General features: G+C 48.6%; 1 protein-coding gene across 2 annotated transcripts in view; it reads right to left on the bottom strand.

Moving 5' to 3' along the window:
- The window catches only part of ASAP1 (ArfGAP with SH3 domain, ankyrin repeat and PH domain 1), a 130887-nt gene extending 115858 nt beyond the window's left edge, over positions 1–15029 (bottom strand). The window contains exon 1 of one of the 2 annotated variants that reach the window (XM_077351494.1): positions 14510–15029. The gene's annotated coding sequence lies outside the window, so the exon portion shown is untranslated. The remainder of the gene's footprint in view (positions 1–14509) is intronic. The other variant, XM_077351493.1, reaches the window with a different exon arrangement.
- Positions 15030–20910: the final 5881 nt, after the last annotated feature.

Below are 20910 nucleotides of genomic sequence, written 5' to 3'. Positions count from 1 at the left end.
TAAAATTTGTTAAACATTTATTCGAGTCAAAGTCAAATACCTTTATTGGCATAATTTAAACATTTATTGTTATTGTTATTGTTGTTGTTGTTTCGATTTATTTCCCACCACTCCCAAATTGGTTAAAACCCCATTAAAACCGATCAGGACACTGAAAGACATGCAACAAATCAATAATCCCAAAAGACACAGTGATGTAACTCAACCTCCTATTCCCCCCCTCCCCAGTAATATCTAATGGAGGAAGTGGGAAGAGGGACACATAACCAGCCGCTGCTGAACACCACTTAACACCACTTATTGTGTGATGTTGGGTTTGTGGTTCTGTCGAGGACCGAGGTTGAGGTCTGAGGCAGGATCAAAGCAGCCAATGTAGTTGACCAATGCATGGCTAGATCTCGTCTGCATGATCTAGTTTAAACCGAAATGGTCCAATAACGTGAGCTGGTGGGAAGATCCATTGTTTGCCATTGTATATAAATTGAGGCTTTCCAGGGGATCCTCGGTTCAGTTTTGTCTCTTGTAACACCATGATGAGACCCTAATAAAAATCTGACTGCACTCCCAGTGGCCCTCACTTCCTGGAATCCACCGATATTACAGGTGACGTGGCCATATATGGTCATGTCAACCCCCCCCTCCCAAAGTGGCCAATGATGGGCCTAGAAGGGGTGGGAAGGGGAGAGGCCCTGGGTGGGCGTGTACACAGCTGTGCTCCCCAACCATATTCTGCATGATCTCTCGACTTCTGGGGTTTCTCGAAGCCTGAAGAATGTTTTGGGGGTTGCTCAATGGTCAAAAAGTTGAGAAAGGCCGCCTCAGTGTCACAAAGAGCTACAACGGAGTGTGACAGCCTTGCCTCTTCTCTGGTATACTTCTTACCATCGGCAATCCAAGAGATTAACGTCAACTAACTTGCAGTTCAACCTCAGATGTCCCCAAGAGGCAGATTATGCACCCGACTGTTTCAAATCCATCAAGGCAATCGATGGTCCCTCCGGCTGGATCTATACTATAGCAAGGCCTTGTAGGGCTGAACTCTTGTGTTCGGAGGGCAAGCAGAAGGCGGGAGTCTACTGGCAGCATGACATTGTGGCCATAGAGACAGAAGGGTGTAGTGGTTAGAGCAGGATCTCCCAACCACAGTACCAAGGTGGAAGGTACTGTGGAAGGTCTGTCAATGGTACCGCAGCATGGAGTTTTTCAAAATGGCGGCTGGAGAGAGCCCTCCCATCCTGTGAAAGAAAAATGTTTTTTTTTTTTTAATTTGAAAAAATTCTAAGCTTATTTGGGAAGGCTGACCTGACTCTCCCAAAATGGCCAATGATGGGCCTGGAAAGGGGTGTGGAGGGGAGGGGGCACAGCCATTTAAACATCTGCCAACTGAAGCTCCTCTCCCTTCCGGTGGGGAAGCGTGGCCAGCTGACATCACTTCCTGGTACATCAAAGCCCCAAAAACATTTCATATCTGAAGTCTGGAATATTCAGGGAATAATAGTGTGCAGTGTTAATAAATAGAACCAACTCTTACAGTGGCATATAAGAACCAAAACAAGAAGAACCAAGTCTTCTTCTTGTTTTCTACTATCACCACTCACTTTGGGTGTGGGATAATTTTTTAAAAAATGACTGTCAGGCCGATGGTGTGATGTCACTTCCAAGGGAAACCTGGAACTGACAGCTTTCTAGCAGTCACCAGAAACTCTATGGTAAATCTGTAGACTTTTCAGTGATTCCTGAAGAGGACTGGGAAATAAATGCACGACCTGATGCAAACAAACTGACATGGAGAAGACCCAAACGGCACCCATCTTGCACTCTGGCTCCCTTCCGGCACCTTCCAGCGTCACCCTTCCATGAAGGAGATATGAAGGGACAAGAAGGAGAACCAGCAACATAAGACAGGTGCCCCAACGTTTAGCTCAGCTTGGAAACTTTATTTAAAAAGTCAAGTGGCTCAGAATGCCAGAGGCTGGCTCTGGTTTTTCCTCCTTTGAACATTTGGTTGGAATAACTCCCATGGAAGGACAGAGTTGAACAATTTTCATGCCAAATGGAAAATGCATCGATTTTGCTGGAAGGATCTGCAGGCAAGGAGTATACGGGATCCATTTCCTGGCTGGCGAATCTTCTCCACGAAATCCTTCGTGAGGTCAGGAAGGGGTTATGTTTCCCCTCCCGCCCCTTCCTTTGGAGGACCAAAATTAGAGGCCGGATGTCAGGCGGCGGCGAGGAACTGAAAATAATAAAACTGACAATGTGGAAAGCCGGCTTGTCTTGCCTTGGGGCTGCTGCCGGTGTCGCTTATTAGCATACAGCTGCCTGCTGCATTCTAGGAGAGGAGTGTTTGGATTTCAAAGAGAGCAGCCTTCCTCAACTTTTTAACCATGCGGAACCCCCAGGAACATTCTTCAAGCTTCAAGAAATCCCAGAAGTGGGGTGATCGTGCCTTGTAGGGTTGGGGAGGAAAGCTGTGGACACACCCACTCGGGACCGCTCCCCTTCCCACCCCTTTCAGGCCCATCATTAGCCATTTGGGGAGGGAGAAGGGGGTCAACATGAGCATATATGATCTTTTCACTCGGTAAATGGGTAACATTTAATTTAAAAATATATATAACATTAATTAACTCCGACCCATTAGGGAAACCCCTTCCACGTCTTCAAGAAACCCCAGAGGTTCAGAAAACCCTCAATGAGAAAAGCCTGCTCTAGGAATGCCAGTCCCCACGTGGGACTTGGGGGCTCATCTCCAGGGCCCATTCTGCACATGTAGGATAATGCACTTTCAATGTGCTTTGGTAGCTGGAATTGCCTGTGCAGAACAGGAAAATCTACATCTAAAGTGCATTGAAGGTGCATTATCTATTGTGTGCAGACTAGGTCAGAGAGATCAGTTCCCCCGGAGAAAACGGCTGCTTTGGAGGCATATAGCATTAGACTCCAGGGAGGTTCTTCCCCTCTTCATATCCTGCCCACTCCTGGCTCCACCCCCAAAGTCTCCAGGTATTTTCCCAACTCCAAATTGGCATCTACTCCCCTTCCTGATGCCTTGCCCTCCCCACTTCCAGATCTCCAGGAATTTCCAAGCCCTGAGGTGGCAACCTTTGCAGGGCGGGGTGGTAGCTCTTGTCCACCCTGGTCCCATTCGTGACCATCCAGCGGTGCTCTTAACTGGCAGTCTTCAAGCAAAGGTTGGATGCACACTTTTCTTGGATGCTTTAGGATGCTTAGGGCTGATCCTGCGTTGAGCAGGGGGTTGGACTAGATGGCCTGTATGGCCCCTTCCAACTCTATGGTTCTATGATTCTTGGTATGACCTAACAAGCCCGGTCAGTGTCTGTGGACACCGACCCAAATGGCAGAGGGCACTGCCGTCCCAGCGATGGCGGCGGAGCGTGGCCCTCTGTACACTGCACACGATGCATCTCTCGGTTACATTTCCTTTGAATAATTGAACGGGTCAGCAGATGCTCTGTCGATCTCAGCCAAAGGCGGTAACCCGAGCTTTTAGCAGAGCCATGTGGTGAAACAGAGCAAAACCCAGCTCAGGGGTGGTGCGCTCGTGGGAAGCAAAATATCAGCAAAGGAGCTCCCGAAAGATTTCTCGAGGCCTACGGATGCCCTGAGTCATCTCGCCCTGGGCTGCCTCTTTTAACGCTCACTACCTGAATAGCTGAGAAAGAGGAATAAAGAAAAGACAGCTTGCTAAGGATGATATTTGTGGCAAAGAGACACACGTCTAAAGGTCCCGGCCCGTGTTCGAATCAAAATGACGACTCGCAATAGGAGATGGACAACCAAGAGCCACCAACCCAAAGGTTCTGAGTTTGAATCTCTCCTCCACCGTCTCAGTCCCAAGCCTTGAACAAAAGGATAATGATAAGCACTATATGAAAGCTAATGAATTTTGGGGAGGCAGGGGGGGGGTTCTGCAAGTATGGTTGCCAATTTGGGTTAGGAAATTCCTGGAGATTTGACGGTGGGGCTTTGGGTAGGGATGCCAACCTGGGTCGAATAAGGAAGCAACCTGGGTCGAATAAGCCCCAACCCCCGGTCCGGGGACCGGTATCGGTCCATAGATCAGTCTGTACCGGGCTGCAGCTCCTCCTCGTCCTCCTCCCCAGTTGCTGCCTCGGGGGCTGCCCTGCCACTCTGCCGCCAGCTCACCTTTGGTGTTGTCCAGCGGCCGCCAAGGCTGGGGCTCCCCCTTGGTGTGGCATTGCACAGCTGCTGCTGGCAGCGCCCCCCAGTGGGTGCCAGCAAGTCAGGGTCACCGGTGGGAAAGCAAGTGGAGCAGGGGCGCAGGCGGCAGCGACGTTCCTCAGCAAAAGATTCCCCCCCCCCCAGGCCTCAGTAAAATTGTCAAGCGTTGACCAGTCCCCGGTGATAAAAAGGTTGGGGACCACTGGAATAAGGAATGCTGCATTGCTGAGAACACCGATGCAGCATTTTGGATATGTGTGAAAATGGCTTGCCACCTTTTTGAAGGAATGATCGTGTAGGGAAATTTTTTTTCTCACAATGCCATGCCTAAATATAAATCACACACGTTGCTGATGATTAAACCAAATCCAGCCCGCCTATAGCATCACAGGTGGTGGTGGGGTATGATTCATTAATTATGCCTCTGCCAACTTCAAACTTCTCTTAATGTTATACATTTAACTTGAGATCTGTTGATAAGCCGTTAATGTGACAAGGGCATTAACTCCCACACATTTGGGATTCTTTGCCGTCGAAAAGGACATATGTGTCCTTTTGGCTATCTACCGAAGACCAGTTTTTCGGCTGTGTACAAATCTAGACGCCAGTTTGCACCATCGTCCTGGCCCAGCATACTTTGTACAAAGTTAAGCAAAAGTACCATGGGATCTGACGTTAATTAGATCCTTAACATCTCTGATATAATTTGGATTACTGTTTTTTTTTTCCAGACATAACTTGCTTTGAGGGTCTTGGGGGGGGGGGATCAGCTTTTGAATACAGGCAAAACCAGCAATCTTTCCGCACCTCAGTTTTGAATTGGGCTGGCGGGCATACTATTTGGAAGCGTTTTCCTCTGATATTTCCACTTACATTCAAAGTGAGGGTCAAAATGCATCCAAACCCAAGAATCTCAAAGATCTGGTTCTTTTTAGAACACCGGCATTCACTTTCCAAAGAACAGGGAATATGGTTTTGAGAAAGAAGACTTTTCTTTTCTTTTTTTTTAAATTTTCCAAGCTTGCCATAAACTTTTCAAGAAGATTTGCTTCTCTGAGACCACTCTGTTAGAATCATAGAATCATAGAGTTGGAAGGGGCCATACAAGCCATCTAGTCCAATCCCCTGCTCAACGCAGGATCAGCCCAAAGCCCAAAGCTGTTCCCCCTATTAGTGTTGCCAGCAGGGGCCAAGAGATGCCCCAGGATGACAACTAACCACCAGATTTCAGAGATCAGCCCCCCTGGAGAAAATGGCTGCTTTGGAGGGTGGGCTCTGTAGCATTATACTTCACTGAGATTCCAAATCCTGCCCACTCCCAGTCCCACCCACAAATTCTCCAGGAAATTCCCAACCCAGAGTTGGTAATCCTACCAGGAGCATTTAGGGGGCAGGGCCTGGCTTGCCAGTGACACCTGGTGTTCTAACAGCACTTCCAGTGCAAACCGGAAGTGACATCACTGGATTCTCTAAGATTTGCAAAACTCTATGGTCTCCCACCTTAGCAAGAGACAGGGCAGCCTTACGGACTCCCTGGTTTTCCAGCCAGCTTGTCAGTGATGAGAAGGTGCTAATCGTCTTCATCTCCATGCCCAGATAACTTTCCCCGCCTAATTTCTCAAACATAACTCGGCATAACTCCAGACGCTTATTGAAAAACTGGCGACCTTGTCTTCCAAGCCGATCTGCATTAACGGCCTTATTAATGTATAATGAGTTTATATTAACTTGTCCCAGATCAGATCCTTGCAATAAAATACCTTTTATTATATACAACATGAATTATAAATGCGGCTAGTCTTTCAAGGCTCCTGCCTTGCCCGAGAAGAAGGGAATTTCGGGGGCTGCGGCTTTGTACGGAGGGGGCAGCCCCATTCGCATGTCATGGTGAAGGTACGTACACCATCCCCACCTGTGTTCTGGGGTTGCCAACCTCCAGGTGATGGCTAAGTTCTTTTAGGACTACAACTGAGCCATTTTCACGATTGGCTGTAGGGCCCTTCTGAGGCCCCTTCCCAGGTTGCATCCCCCAAAGCTCCAGGTTGTCCTGCCCCCTTATTGGCACCAATGCCATCAGCCAGGAGAACCCCCTCCTCCTAGGGGACTCCGGGGTGTCTCTGTATTTTCCCATGTTGCACCTGTTTATTCTCACCCTTCTCTGTGTCTTCGATTTTCTTAATAGCTGTTACCTTGAGAGTGAGCCAGTCATTCTTGGGGAGTGTTCAGCAAGCAGGTGTCAAATCCTGAATTGCTTTCACTTTGGTGGGTGAAAAGGTTTTTCCTTGGGAACATCTTTTGGCGCAAAAAAATGCCTGAGTGAAGGGGGTGGGTTGGACTAGAGCCTATCTGTATCCTGACTCTACAGTTGTAATCTGACTTAAGAAATGACTGCCTGTTGTGTTCCTTTGCCTGTTTCTTGCTCTCTTAAACTAGAATAAAACTTTCTTAGGGACTTTCTATTCAAGACTGCCCAAGGTCATTTCCTATGTCCCACTGGAAGTGCATCTTGGGGGTGAGCCACAGGTATTTCCCCTCCGAGACTCCTCAGCCCTTCCAAGTACCCATCAGCTCATAAGAAACTTTACTCAGACGCTTATCCTTCTGAAAGGTACAGAGCAGCCCACGGCACACAGTGCAACAGACAGTGATGTTGTCACAGCTTTGATGTTTTGTTATGCTATAAGGAGTTATCATGTGCTGACTATTAGGTGTTGATATTCTCCTTAGCAACGTGTACCTGTTGAAGGATTGCAATGGAGGCGTGCCACCTCCAAAGCCACTTGTAACATGTTTCATGCATCTGTTTCTCAGGGGGGCCTGCTTTCAATAGTGCAAAAGTCTAGGATGGAGCATCAAGCCCTCTGCCTCGGCTTTTGCCATACTGAAAGAAGCCCCCTCCCGGAATAGTTTCTATCTATCTATCTATCTATCTATCTATCTATCTATCTATCTATCTATCTATCTATCTATCTATCTATCTATCTATCTATCTATCTATCTATCTATCTATCTATCTATCTATCTATCTATCTATCTATCGTTAAACTTGTATACCGCTGCTCTCAGGTGGCGGTTCATAAAAAGCATACAAAACAATATTGAATGAAATCAAATAATATGCACTACATTAGTAATAATCCTAAAAACAGCCCCCAACACCATATATAATACAATAATGGTGGTATACAATTTAACTTAAAAACTACTCCCCATGCTCCGAGCCATTGGGAAAGGTCCACATGACCAGCTGTGATTGGCCGTTAGAATGGAATAACAACAGGACTCCTGGCTCAGTCCGGCACTGTGCACAAGAACCGGGGCAGGGGGGGGGACCCAATCTCAACCAAACGCCTGGAGGAAGAGCTCTATTTTAGGAAGCTTTGGGCTGATCCTGCGTTGAGCAGGGGGTTGGACTAGATCAGTGGTTCCCAAACTTATCTGGCCTACCGCCCCCTTTCCAGAAAAAAATATTACTCAGCCCCCTGGAAATTAATTATTTTTTATTTTAATAGTTATTCATCATCCCCAAATGCGCCTGTGGCCCATCGCCGCCCCCCTGGATCGCTGCAGCCCCCACCAGGGGGCGGTAGCGCCCACTTTGGGAATCACTGGACTAGATGGACTGTGTGGCCCCTTCCAGCTCTATGATTCTATGATTCAATGTTTTACAGGCCCTGCAGAACTCAGATTTCCATCGAATCGTGGTGGGCTACACATGATTGCTACTGATGAGAACACATTGGAACACATTTGCTTCACATGCTTCAAATAGCTGGACCACAGAAGCCCTTGGCCTGAAACCTTGGATATCTTCTCCAGACACTACCAAACTAGACATCCAATCGTCTGTACTGGCACCAGGAAGCTTCGTTATGACCAATGGTTCTTTTTCAGCTTGGAGGACTTGCCTATCTGCCTGGAATGGGGCCTGTCCCCATGGCAACGGCGCTATTTAAAAAACGGGTGATCTGTTGACCAGTCGCCCCAGGATCCCAGCCAAAAGCGGGCTATAAATTACAGAAACTGGAAACAACGGCAACATATGATTCAGAGCGCAGAGCCATCTGTGCTGTGCAAAATTCGCAATCGGCGTGGCTGACTTTGCTCTGGGGATGCAGAGCAGAAAGGGTGGGATGCACCTCCATGAGTTCTGCTCAGAGCGACTTGTAGAACGGAGCACAAGTCTAGCTTAAAGACGAACAACGTTTGCGGCAAGGTGCGAGCTTCTGTGAGTCACCGCTACAGCTGGAATCTGCAGAAGGGAACAGCGACTCACGGAAGCTCACAGCCTGCCACGTTTTGTGAGCCTTTAAAGTGCTGCTGGACTCTTGTTCTTTCCTACTGCTACTAACACCTGCCATCTCCACTCAGAAGTGGCTTCCCATTGCTTGCCTCTGCGTCACAACTAGGCTTGTGCGCTCTGGCGCACTTCGGCCGCTTTGGTGGCCATTCCCACCCGAAGCGGACAGTGCTGTGGTGTGTGTGGGGAGGGAGGGGTGGCACCAGCACGCCAGTCTGCACATGCACACAGGTGCAGAGCTCTGTGTCTGCGTGTGGATGCTGGGTTGTGTGCCACCACCAGCACCGACCCTCCCTCCACACCATGGTGCTAGCCGCTTCAGGGACGAATGGCCGCCGAAGTGGCTGACGCGCACCGAATCGCACAAGCCTAGTCACTACCCTGGACTTCCTTGATAGAAAGGGGGTTGGGGGGTGCTTAGTGGCCTGGAGGGACTTTGGAGGAAGCTAACCCCCCCCCACCTTTATGTAAGGCTTCCAGACGCCTGTTCCAATGTATCCAAAGAAATGTATGTGCACAGGAACGCTTCTACCTGGAATTAAACTTGGTTGGTTTTAAAGATGGCCCTGAACTCAAACCCAGTTCTACCTAGATTCAAATGAGTAGCCGTGTTGGTCTGAAGTAGCACAATAAAATCAGAGTCCAGTAGCACCTTTAAGACCAACAGAGATTTATTCAAAAGCGCTTGCACTCGAAAGCTCACGCCTTGAATAAATCTTTGTTGGTCTTAAAAGTGCTGCCGGACTCTGATTTTCTAGTTCTACCTAGGAGTGACCATTCTTAGAGCCCTCAAGCAACACTCTTTGAAAACTCCACGGGGCTCTTATCCCCTCCCCCCATTTTCTAGGGCCGGGTGTGACCCAGGGAGGAAATACCAAAATACCACCAGAAAGCCAATTCCCACAGTGCACCCTGCCTAATTCAAACCAGAAGGCCCTGGTGTTGCCCCACAGAAGAGCCGTGTCTTGCCAGAGCTGCTGATCAAAAGGAATCAGATGAAGGCCAGATATTTCGCATTCCTTCCAACTGACCCACCGAGAGGATGCCTTTCCTTTGCTAGCAATGACGGAAATCGAAAGCAACGTTGTGGCTCTCCAGTTCAACTACATCTCTTATTTTAAGATCGCCAGCACTCCATCCTGGCTCGTATCGGAGCAGCTCAGCCTGCTCAGAGACTTGTGCTTTTCAGGAGCTCTTCTGTTTCAAAAGAAATGGATGCATAGAGGCCATTTCTGCACTACAGAAAACCCTCCCCCCTCCCGGCATTGACGATCCTAAAGTTTCAACCAGTAACATCATCCCCTCACCAAAACCAGCCATTCCAAGCACAGACCACAGTCACTCCTCCCTCACCCGGCGTTTTCTGAAGACTGACTTTAATTTTCACTCGCGTCTCAACTTGCAATTTTCGAGTGCAGAAATCCTGAATTCGTTTCCGCCCCCCACTGCACCACTGTTCTGTCTATAGTTGAGGACCAAGCTTGAGGTCCAAGGCAGGATCATAGCTTACAATGAAATTGACAAGTGCGTGGCTAGATGCCATCCTTATCCACTGTTGTTCCTCTTAATATTTATGAAACAGCCTGGGGAGTGGAATGGTCCGGGGTGTCCGAGTTGGAATAGGGCCAATCAGGGTGCAGCCAGCACCCTCCCTCCTTCCCTGGACGCTAGCCACTTTGCTCTCAGATGCCTAAGAGAGACACACAGAGACACAGAGAGCCCTGCCAAACTGCAAACAACCCCTGATTACCTGCTATGGCTCCTGCTGTGTGTGTGTGTGGGGGAGGGGGAGAGACAGACAGAGACAAACTGCAAACGAGCCCCAAATCAGCCTTGATTCCCTGCTAGGAAGGAGCCCTCATTACCTCCTATGGCTCCTGCTGTGAGAGAGATCTGCGCCTGCTGGTATCCTCTGGGTCCTAGTGCCCATTGCATTCCTGGTTGCAATGGGCTTTCTTGCTAGTCTGTATATAAGTTTTGGTTTTATGGGGTGTTCTTTGGTTCAGTTCAGTCCTTCTTGTACCATGCTGGGGTCTTAATAAATAGCTCACTGGTTTCTGTGTCCACTATAAACCCATAGATTTAACAGCCACCATTTGGGGTTGTCATTGCCACATGTCCACGCCCAGCTTTTTCTGCTTCCATTGCACTCTATTCCCTGGTGTGCCCACCAGTATTTTTAAAAAATCGTTTCTTTCATGTTACTCTGCCATTTATCACACTATTAACACTGTTACTGAATTTTAAGGGCGATTAAAATTATGTTGCTGCATTAACACCCATGTGCAGAAGAAAAAAAGGAAAGTGAAACAGTGAGTGATGCATCATGGGAGGCTGCGTCCTTTTGGAGAAACTGCTGAAATCTTGCAGCGGGAAACAAAGCCCTACGATGGAACAACTTGCATGGAATCGTGGAACAACTCGCACGGAACTGCGGTTTTCCATCAGAAACCAGCGTGAAGAAAAAAGAAAGTAAGTCCGTACGGCAGACGACATCTGTCTGAATCCCCAGGTGGCATTGGCCTTGCTGCCCTCCATCCTGCAGAGGGACTGTTCATGTTCTTCTAGTTCAGAGCTTAATTCAGGTATTATTATATTATATATATAATTTAGGGCTACTCTTGAAGAGGTGGCAGCTAGAATGCTGGAGCTTAGGCTACTAGTCAGTGTCAGACAGACAGACAGACAGACAGACAGACAGACAGACAGACAGACATGCTTTGGGCTGACCCTGCATTGAGCAGGGGGTTGGACTAGATGGCCTGTATGGCCCATTCCAACTCTATGATTCTATGTTTCATGGAGTGGGATGTCTATGGACATTTCTGCTAGAATAAAAACTCAAGATGCTAAAATCTCCTTATTTCTTACTCTAACTGCATTGACCTTGTGGAAGAGGACAGCCTGATGATGAAGCCCTAGGAGGAAAGGCTGAGGGACTTGGGAATGTTCAGCTTGGAGAAGAGGAGGTTGAGAGGCGACAGGATGGCTCTATTTAGGTATCTGAAAGATTATCAGAGGAGGGCAGGGAGTGGTTCCTGTTGGCAGCAGAGGAGAGAACATTCAGTAATGAGTTTCAACTATGTGCAAAATGGTACTGACTAGATATCAAGGGCGGGGGGATTCACAGAATAGTTCAGCCGTGGAATGGGCTGCCTAAGGAGGTGGTGATCTCCCTCTCACTGGCAGTCTTCAAGCAGTGGCTGGACAGATCCTTCTCATGGATGCTTGAGGCTGATCCTGCATTGGGCAGGGGGTTGGACTGGATGGCCTGGTTGGCCCCTTCCATCTCTATGATTTATTGATTCTATGCAAAGGAATAGGCTCTATAACACATATGTCCCAGTGAGAATCTATGTAAACTTTTGTAGCACTGAAAATGCAACGGAAGGATGCCACTCCCTGTAGGAACTTCCCCGGTTCTCAAATCCACAGCGTGGCCATTGCCCCCGTCCATGTGGAAAGATGCCCACACTTTCCGGCAACAAATTATCCTTGAGGTTTAGCCGAGGACTGGGCACTAAGCACCCCACATTGTATACGTTGGCTCCTATTGAGGCACTGAGAACATGCCTTTTGCAGAACTTCAGTGGGGCGATGCACATGAGCGAAGATCCATCTGTTGGGTTAAGCCACCACTGGCTCCATTTCAAATACGAATTTCAATTTTCCATATCACAAGCTCCCGGCAGCTTTCTCTTCCCTTGCTGCAATACATCAGCAGTGAAAATGGCACCGAAACAAGTTTGTGGGAAGGAAAAGAGCTTAAGTTTGCAAGCCATACTCCCCCCCCTCTCTAGACATCATGTGCCTAACCACAGCAAGGAAATGGTTTCAGATGATCCGGTTTGGTAGGCTCTTTAAAGCTCCTCAAGCACACAAGAGCATAAGAGAAGCCATGTTGTATCAAGCCAGTGGTCCATCCAGTCCAATTCTTCACGTCATGCAGTGGCCAAAACCTAGGTGCCATCAGGAGGTCCACCAGCAGAACTCAGGAAGCCCTCCTACTGTGCCTCCCACCCCAAACATTTACTTAGACCTGCCTACATGCCTTTCATGGGCCTCTTGTGGCGCAGAGTGGTAAGGCAGCTGTCTGAAAGCTTTGCCCATGAGGCTGGGTGTTCAATCCCAGCAGCTGGCTCAAGGTTGACTCAGCCTTCCATCCTTCCGAGGTTGGTAAAATGAGTACCCAGCTTGCTGGGGGGTAAATGGTAATGACTGGGGAAGGCACTGGCAAACCACCCCGTATTGAGTCTGCCATGAAAACACTAGAGGGCGTCACCCCAAGGGTCAGACATGACTCGGTTCTTGCACAGGGGATACCTTTACCTTTACCTTTACCTTTACCTTTACCTTTACCTTTACCTTTACCTTTACATGCCTTTCACACATGCAGGAGAGAGGTCCAAAAAGTCCGTTGAGCAGCGTGGGTTGAAATCAGCTCTGCTCTCTGGTTTGTGTGGGTAGGTTTTCCACTTTACTGTACAATCCCAGGAAGAGTTCTAACCCTTCTTAACCCAGTAGAGCATAAAATCAGGATGCCAGCCTCCAGGTCATACCTGGAGATAGCCTGGAATTGCAGTTTATCACCAAACTACAGAGATCGGTTCCCCTGGAGAAAATTGATGTTTTGGAGGGTGAGCTGTATGGTATTGTACCCCACTGAGTATTGTATCCCCCTTAAGCTCCATCCTCCATGTCTCCAGGAATTTCCTAATGTGAATTTGGCAACCTTAATCCCCCCTCCCAATCCCAGGGGGAACCTGACAACCCTAATCGAAACCCTAACCCTAGCATAAAATCTGTTTTGAGTTGTCTTGCTAGTCTGGGAAGGCTCACCTAACGGCAAAAGGACAAAAGTACATTTTGAAACCAGATTTCCATTCTAGCTGGCCTGCCTTTGACTTTCGAACTGCAGATGCTGGGGTTGCAAAACCCGCGTTAACTGCCTCTTGTGAAAGCCGCTTGCATTTCGTTTAACTGGGTGGGGTAAAATATTGTGCAATCAGGAATGAGTTGGATCAGCTTCGATGTAACATTCAATCCGGATAACTTTTTCACAGGGATGGGCTTAAGGTTTTCTGTTCAAAGGGGGTCTTTCTAAACGGAGACCACCAAGTCTGTTTCTCCCCACAGTGATTCTCTTCAGTACCCGACACGCCAACCTCATAATCTGACTGAAGGATTCGGGGTTTCTTTTTGCATATTTATCTACAATCCAAATGTCAGCAGGATGGAAAATAAACTTATGGATAAAGTTAGTTAATTCATATTCTAATTTTATCTTGTCACGTGTATCATTCCATGTCTTGTTTTTATCATCATCATCATCCCTAATATCTATTTATTCCAAGTAGTCTGAACATATCTGATTATGATTATGCGCTTGGATTATCGCTGCTATTCCATTAAAGGTTTTTTGAAGTTTGTAGAAAGCTAGTTCCTAACTTGTCCCATGTATTTCTTCCATCTTCCACTTTAAACCCAGAAATATTTGAGAAGAGGTGAAAAAAGAAAGAAAAAAGGCACGTGCATTGCCCTGAATTTTTTTTAAAAACCCTAAACCAGCAATCTACAGCAGGACTTTCAAGGAATGCAAATACCATTCAGCTGTAAGAATCCAGTTTGGGGGTGGGGGGAGGTCACAACCACCCTGATCTGAATTATGAGTTTTTCTGCCATTGCCAGGGGCAAGGGAACCAGAACATGTGGCCTCTCAACAAACCCAGCAGAGAAGTTCTGCAGCATGAGTGATATTTTCCCCCCATGAGCATGGCTGATTCATGAGCTGGGCATGTATGCGCAGAGAGAAAGGGAGCCTTCTTGGGCAAGCAGCACCAAGAAAGAATTCTGGAGGGGGAGGGAGGGGGGGAAGCATGCATTCAGAAGCAATTGAAATGGGAAGTGGTAAACCAGTATTTGTACCCCATGAAGCAGCCCAAGTCCTTTCCCCCCTTTTGCATTATGAACCCTAGGGAAAAAGAAGCATCATTGAGAACTCACCGAGACTTGTCCACTTCGAACTCCCATCCCAAAAGAGTCCACTAAGTTGCAGGCCATCATTCCATCACTTTACAAAATTCTTTTTCTCCCGCTGGCAATTTTCTTTGGGGGTGAGTGACCGGCCACGCTGCTTCTCCCTTCAAGGAAAGTGTTAATATTTCCTGGCTGCTTTCAAAGAACAGAAAACCCCAAATCCAGCGGCAGTCGGAGAGCCTAAGAGTGGCCGAAAACTACATCCGTAAAAGCTCTGCCTGGGAAGGAGCTGCAGGAGACGAAATTGGGAAGGCAGCAGGAAGGAAAGTCAACTCATGTGAGCAGAAAAGGGGTTAAAACCAAAGAAATATTGGGGCCACTCACTGGACACCCCCCTTGGACTGATAGAAGAGATTTCAGGAAATCCAAACAGTGAAACAGGAAATGTGAACACTGGATAAACATTCCATAATCTTCCACTGTTAATGTGCAACCTCTCCGGTTAACCCTTCCCCGGCTGCTCTGGGCGATCTGGGAAACTCTGTGGAGCATGCTTTGTTGTAACTGGATCTGCCTCGCATTTCACCATGTGCTGCTGTGGGTCTCTGTGGGATAACCGCTGTGATGGAGAGGGTCCCACCCCCCTGCCTCCAAAAAACATTGGCTAACTTCTGGAAGGATCAGAATAGCTTCCCCACCTCCCATTGTTCCTAACCTCTACCTGGCAAGGTTTTAGTTAAAAAAAAAACACACAACTGTAGCTAGTTTCTCGGGTTAATAGAATCAGCATGCTTGGAAGGGACTTTGCTGGGGGAAAGAGAAACCTTGCTGGTTATTAACTATTCAGTCCCCCCCCCCCTTCTTCAGCTCCTCCTTTGCTGCTATTCTGTGGCTTTCCTGCTATTATTTATCTTCAGTAAGTGCTCAAGAGCGGCGGCCGTTAATTTGGAGAACCAGGTTTCGTTCCCCACTCCTTCACATGCAGCCCGCTGGGTGACCTTGGGCCAGTCACAGTTCTCTCAGAGCTCTCTCAGTCTCACCTCTCTCACAGGGAGCCTGTTGTAGGGAGAGGAAGGGAAGGCGATTCTAAGCTGCTTTGAGACACTTGAGACCTGCTGGGGGGCCTTGGGCCAGTCACAGATCTCTCAGAGCTCTCTCAGTCTCACCTATCTCACAGGGTGCCTGTTGTAGGGAGAGGAAGGGAAGGTGATTGTGAACTACTCTGAGACACACAAGGTCTGCTGGGTGCCCTTGGGGCAGATCCAGTTCTCCTGGGGCTCTCTCAGCCTCACCTACCTCACAGGGTGCCTGTTGTAGGGAGAGGAAGGGAAGGCGATTGTGAACTACTCTGAGACACACAAGGTCTGCTGGGTGCCCTTGGGGCAGATCCAGTTCTCCTAGGGCTCTCTCAGCCTCACCTACCTCACAGGGTGCCTGTTGTAGGGAGAGGAAGGGAAGGCGATTGTAAGCTGCTTTGGGACACCTGAGACCTGCTGGGGGGGGGCTAGGGCCAGTCACAGTTCTCTCAGAGCTCTCTCAGCCTCACCTGCCTCATAGGGTGCCTGTTGTGGGGAGACAAAGAACAGGTGATTGTAAGCCAGTCGGAGACTTGGATGGTAAAAAGTAGGGTATAAAAACCAACTCTATTTCTTTCTACACCACATATTGCATCTCCAATATGAGGCATTCGCAACAGGAGGATCGTGTTTGCTGCTTGACACAGCTGGGGCAGTTTCACAGTGTCCCAAAGTCCATTGCAGGAGTCTGTAAAACGAGCATCTTCCCCTCCTTTATGTCATGGCCATGCTGTGTTATGTCACCAGCTCATGGAACTTGTGACTCCTCACTTTTCCATTCCTGGCTCAATAATTTTTAAGCCTCCTGAAACTGCCTTCCCCCAAACAGCCCAGGCTAGCCCCTTCTCCCCAGGTCCCAGAGGCTAAGCACGGTTGGCCCTGGCAGGCATTTGGATGGGAGACCACCAGTGAAGTCCAGGGTGGTGATGCAGAGGCAGGCAAGGGCCAACCACCCCTGTCCGCCCCTTGCCTTGGGAACACGATTGGGTTGTCATAGGTCTGCTGCAGCTGGACGGCCCTTTCCAGCCCATTCTGAAATGAGAATTCCCTAGTTCAGGGGTAGTCAACCTGTGGTCCTCCAGATGTCCATGGACTACAATTCCCATGAGCCCCTGCCAGCAAATGCTGGCAGGGGCTCATGGGAATTGTAGTCCATAAACATCTGGAGGACCACAGGTTGACTACCCCTGCCCTAGTTCCTGGTAAGGTAAGCCCTACAACAAGGGTTGCCAACTGCCTGGAGAAAAAACATTCTATACCTTTAAGAGAGGACCTTGATAAGTTGGAGGGCTGGACTGGATGGCCCTTGGTGTTCCCTTCCAGCTCTTTGTCTGATTCTGATTCTGATCTATGGATACTGGAAACATGCAAGAGAGGCAAATTGGTGTAGTAGTTAGAAGCACGGACTTCTAATCTGGCGAGCTGGGTTTGATTCCCCGCTCCTCCTCCACATGCAACCAGGTGGGTGACCTTGGGCTCGCCACAGCACTGATAAAGCTGTTCTGACTGAGCAGGACTCTCAGGGCTCTCTCAGACTCACCCACCTCACAGGGTGTCTATTGTAGGGAGAGGAAAGGGGAGGCAATTGGAAGCCGCTCTGAGACTCCTTCGGGTAGAGAAAAGTGGGGCATAAAAACCAACTCTTCTTCTTCTTATGCTGGTCTTCCCCAGCTGACTTTTCACAAATCCCACCCCCTGCTGTTACAAAGTCTTGATTGGTTTATGTCAAACAAAGTTCCCCTTTCCCCAGTTTTTCCCCATTAAAGTTCAGCCATTACCCAAGAGATTCATTGTGGAGTTCCTTTGGAAGAGTCTGTTGCCAGAGGGGAACTTCCTGTTCTTGCTTCACGGCTCTTGGACAACTCATAATTTGGCCAACAGAGATCAGCTGGCTCTCTCCATTGGCCTGGGATAATGCTTCAGGAAATGCATTTTGATAGGTATAACTGTTCAACCCCAGTAACTCTGTTCTCTGTCCTTGCTTTCCAGAGCTTTTCAGACAGACAGGTTTTCGTTTAGATGGACTGCTTCAAGAGGGGATTGAATAAACATATGCAGCAGAATTCTATCAGTGGCTATTAGCCACGAGGTACAGATGATGAAGAAGAAGAAGAGTGTGTTCTTATAGGCCGCTTTTCTCTACTCGAAGGAGGCTCAAAGCGGCTTACAAATGGTACACTCTATCTGGGACAGTGATGCCCCGAATTCTTGGTGTTGGGGTGGGTGGGAGGGACGGCTGCTGGTGTTCTGGCCCTCCTGGTGGACCTCCTGGTGGCACCTGGTTTTCTCCACTGTGTGACACAGAGCGCTGGACTAACTGGGTCATTCCTGTGGTCCAACATGGCTTCTCTTATGTTCTTATGTCTGGGGCAGTGCTGCTCTGTACTCTTGGTGCTTGGGGGGCAACAGTGGGAGGGCTTCTGGTGTTGTGGCCTCATTGATGAACCTCCTGATGGCACCTGGGGTTTGGCCATTGTGTGACATGTAGTGTTGGACTGGATGGGCCACTGGCCCGATCCGGCTTCTGTTATGTTCTAATGTAAGCTGACCAGATTGTCCCACTTTTGGAGGGACATCTGGGGGTACCTGTCAAATTGTACTTATGTTGAAATTTAAAAAAATATCTATATTACAATACTACTTTTGCATTCTATGCATTCCATGAAACTTTTTGTTGCTCCATATAGAGCAAATTTTTAATCACGAACCCCCACCCCCGGTCAATGGCGTCCCGCTTTACCAATGTTAAAATCACCTTATTCTAATGTTGTTCATCCCAAGTAGGGTTGCCAACCTCCAGGTGGAAGCTGGAGATTCCAACTGATCACACTACATAAATGATCCTGCGTTGAGCAGGGAGTTGGACTAGATGGCCTGTGTGGCCCCTTCCAACTCTATGATTCTATGATTCTATGAAATTACTTATTTTTTCCACTTCTCCTGGATAAAATGGCTACTTTGGAAGGAGGACTCCAGGGTATTGTACCCCACCAAAGTCTCCCCCCCCCCCTTAAGCAATACTCCCTCAGGCTCCACCTCCAGCTCTCAAGGTCTTTCTGAGCCCTGAGTTGGCTACCCTAGTCCCAAGGGATTTGATTCCCTAATAATGAACACCAACCTGCCTCTGAACCATTTTTTTTACTTCCCTACATGATTAAATTTCCTCTTGGAGAGCGCAGGAAACCAGATCTTTTGTTGTTTTCTTATGAACATTTGTCTGGTTTTCCAAGGGAAAAAAACGAGGCCGTTCCAGACGTCCAGAGGGCTAAAATTGGCAAAGCTGTTTGGAAGCACTGGCAGCCCACTACTACGATGCTTGCAGCTTTGGGTCGAAATTATCACAAGGGGAAATGCCTGAGGATGCAAAGGCAAGACAGCAATCAATGCTCCATCACTGGCCCAGCCATCTCTAACACCTGGCAGGTAACACTGGGGCAGATAAGGACAATTACTGAAACCTGGACTAAAATCCAGTCTGGCTAGGGTTGCCAGCTCTGGGTAGGGAAACACCTGGAGATTTAGGGGGTAGAGTTTCAGGAGGGCAAAGGTTGGGGAGGGGAGAGACCCTAGCAGAGAGTATCGTGGCAGAGAGTCTATCCTCCCAAGCAGCCATTTTCTGATCTGATTTTTGATCACTTGGAGACCAATTGTAATAGCAAGAGAGATGCAGTTGCCACCTGGAGGTTGGCAACCCTGGGGGGACCTGGAACCTGGGGGGACCTGGACCTCTGCTGCCACCTGCATACATGCTGCATACAGACAGACAGATGGATGGACAGACAGACAGACAGATAGAATGAATGAATTATTTAAGAGCTGCTTCCTAAAATGTCACTAGAGGTGATATGGTTATAATGACGGATCAGTAGTTTGTAAGTGGGGGATTCTTTGGCAGAGAAGCCATAATTTCTTCAGTGTTAATTCCCTGGCCTCAGCCATAAGCCTGGTGGAGCAGCTCTATCGTGCAGGCCCTGATCTCCCCAGGAAGACCCTGGCTGAGCCGGTTGTGCCTCTTTCAGACCGGGGATCCTGAGCAAATTCTGGTCTTTTGCTCGAAGTGCTCTTTGGGAGCAGGAATAGCAGAAGAGACGTTGCCGTAAATACCATTGTGGGCTTTTAAAAAGTCAAAACCTTGAATTTGAGTCAGCCTCCACAGTACAAATTAATGATATTTTGGTTTCTTCCTCTGTGGCTAGGGTCTGAAAAGATTGACTCTGACCTCCATCACCTGAGTTGGAGAATTTTGCCTTTAGGGCACTAGAATGATTCACTGGAATGGCTGACAAGCCTCGATCAACAAACCTTCTGTCACTAGCTCCATAATCTAGCACAAGGAGAGAGTCGTGGCGCAGTGATAGAAGATCTTCTATCTGCAGCATACAGACAGTATGCAGCATGCAGAAGGTCCTGAGTTCTGTCCCTGACACCTCCAGTTAAAGATGTGAAGGACCTTTGCCTGAGACCCAGATCAGCCTTTCCCAACCTTTTGACCATGGAGGAGCCCCTGAAATACAAGGAGTCCTGAAAGTGATGTCAGCTGGCCAGACCTCTCTGCTGTCACCCCCCCACCCCCCAGAAATGACATGTCAATGGAAGTGACCTCATCACCCATGTTAACAGGCAGTCTCAAGGAGGACTGAGAAGGAGGGACAGGAGGTGGTTTAAGGTGGGAGTAGGCCTGCAGGCTCCACCCCCCCCAGATACAGGTACCATGACAGAATTCATTCACACTTGAGAGGGAGAAGGGGAAGCAGCCGGACCCCCTAGCTGATGGCCAAGTCCATCAAGGCAGGAGGGGAAAGGCCACGGACCCCTCCGGAGTTCCTGCAGACCCCCGTGGGTCTGCAGACCCGTGTTTGAGAATCCCTGCCCTAGAGAGCTGCTGCCAGTCTGTGTAGACCAGGAGTGGGCAAACTGTGGCCTTCCAGATGTCCATGGACTCCAATTCCCATGATCCCCTGCCAGGATCCCCTGTCCACACATCCCTGGTGTGGACAATACTTGCCTTGATAGGCCAATGGCCTGCTCGTATAAGGCAGCGACATGGGTATATCTATTGGAAGATGCGGCATGAATATTTTGTCTCAGACTCCTAAAACAGCTCACCCTGCCCTTAGGAAACCGGGGAGCATAAGCCGGCTGATTGTTTTGCTTCTTCGACGAGACAAGCTTCAGGGTGCCCTTGCTTTTCAAAACAATACGTGCCCCAGTCACTGTCACCAGACTGCAGCAGTTGTCTGACTGTGTAGAGCAACGCCACACCACGGTTCGGGAACAGAAGCGGAAAAGGCTGGGGCCAGAGGAAACGGCAGGAGAGTCAGCAGAATGACTCAGAGTGAAATGTAGCTAACT

Source organism: Paroedura picta, chromosome 9 (genome assembly GCF_049243985.1).
Source record: "Paroedura picta isolate Pp20150507F chromosome 9, Ppicta_v3.0, whole genome shotgun sequence".
Taxonomy (NCBI): domain Eukaryota; kingdom Metazoa; phylum Chordata; class Lepidosauria; order Squamata; family Gekkonidae; genus Paroedura; species Paroedura picta.
The sequence above is the reverse complement of the archived record's forward strand: the minus strand, read 5'-3'. Positions and strand labels throughout refer to the sequence as shown.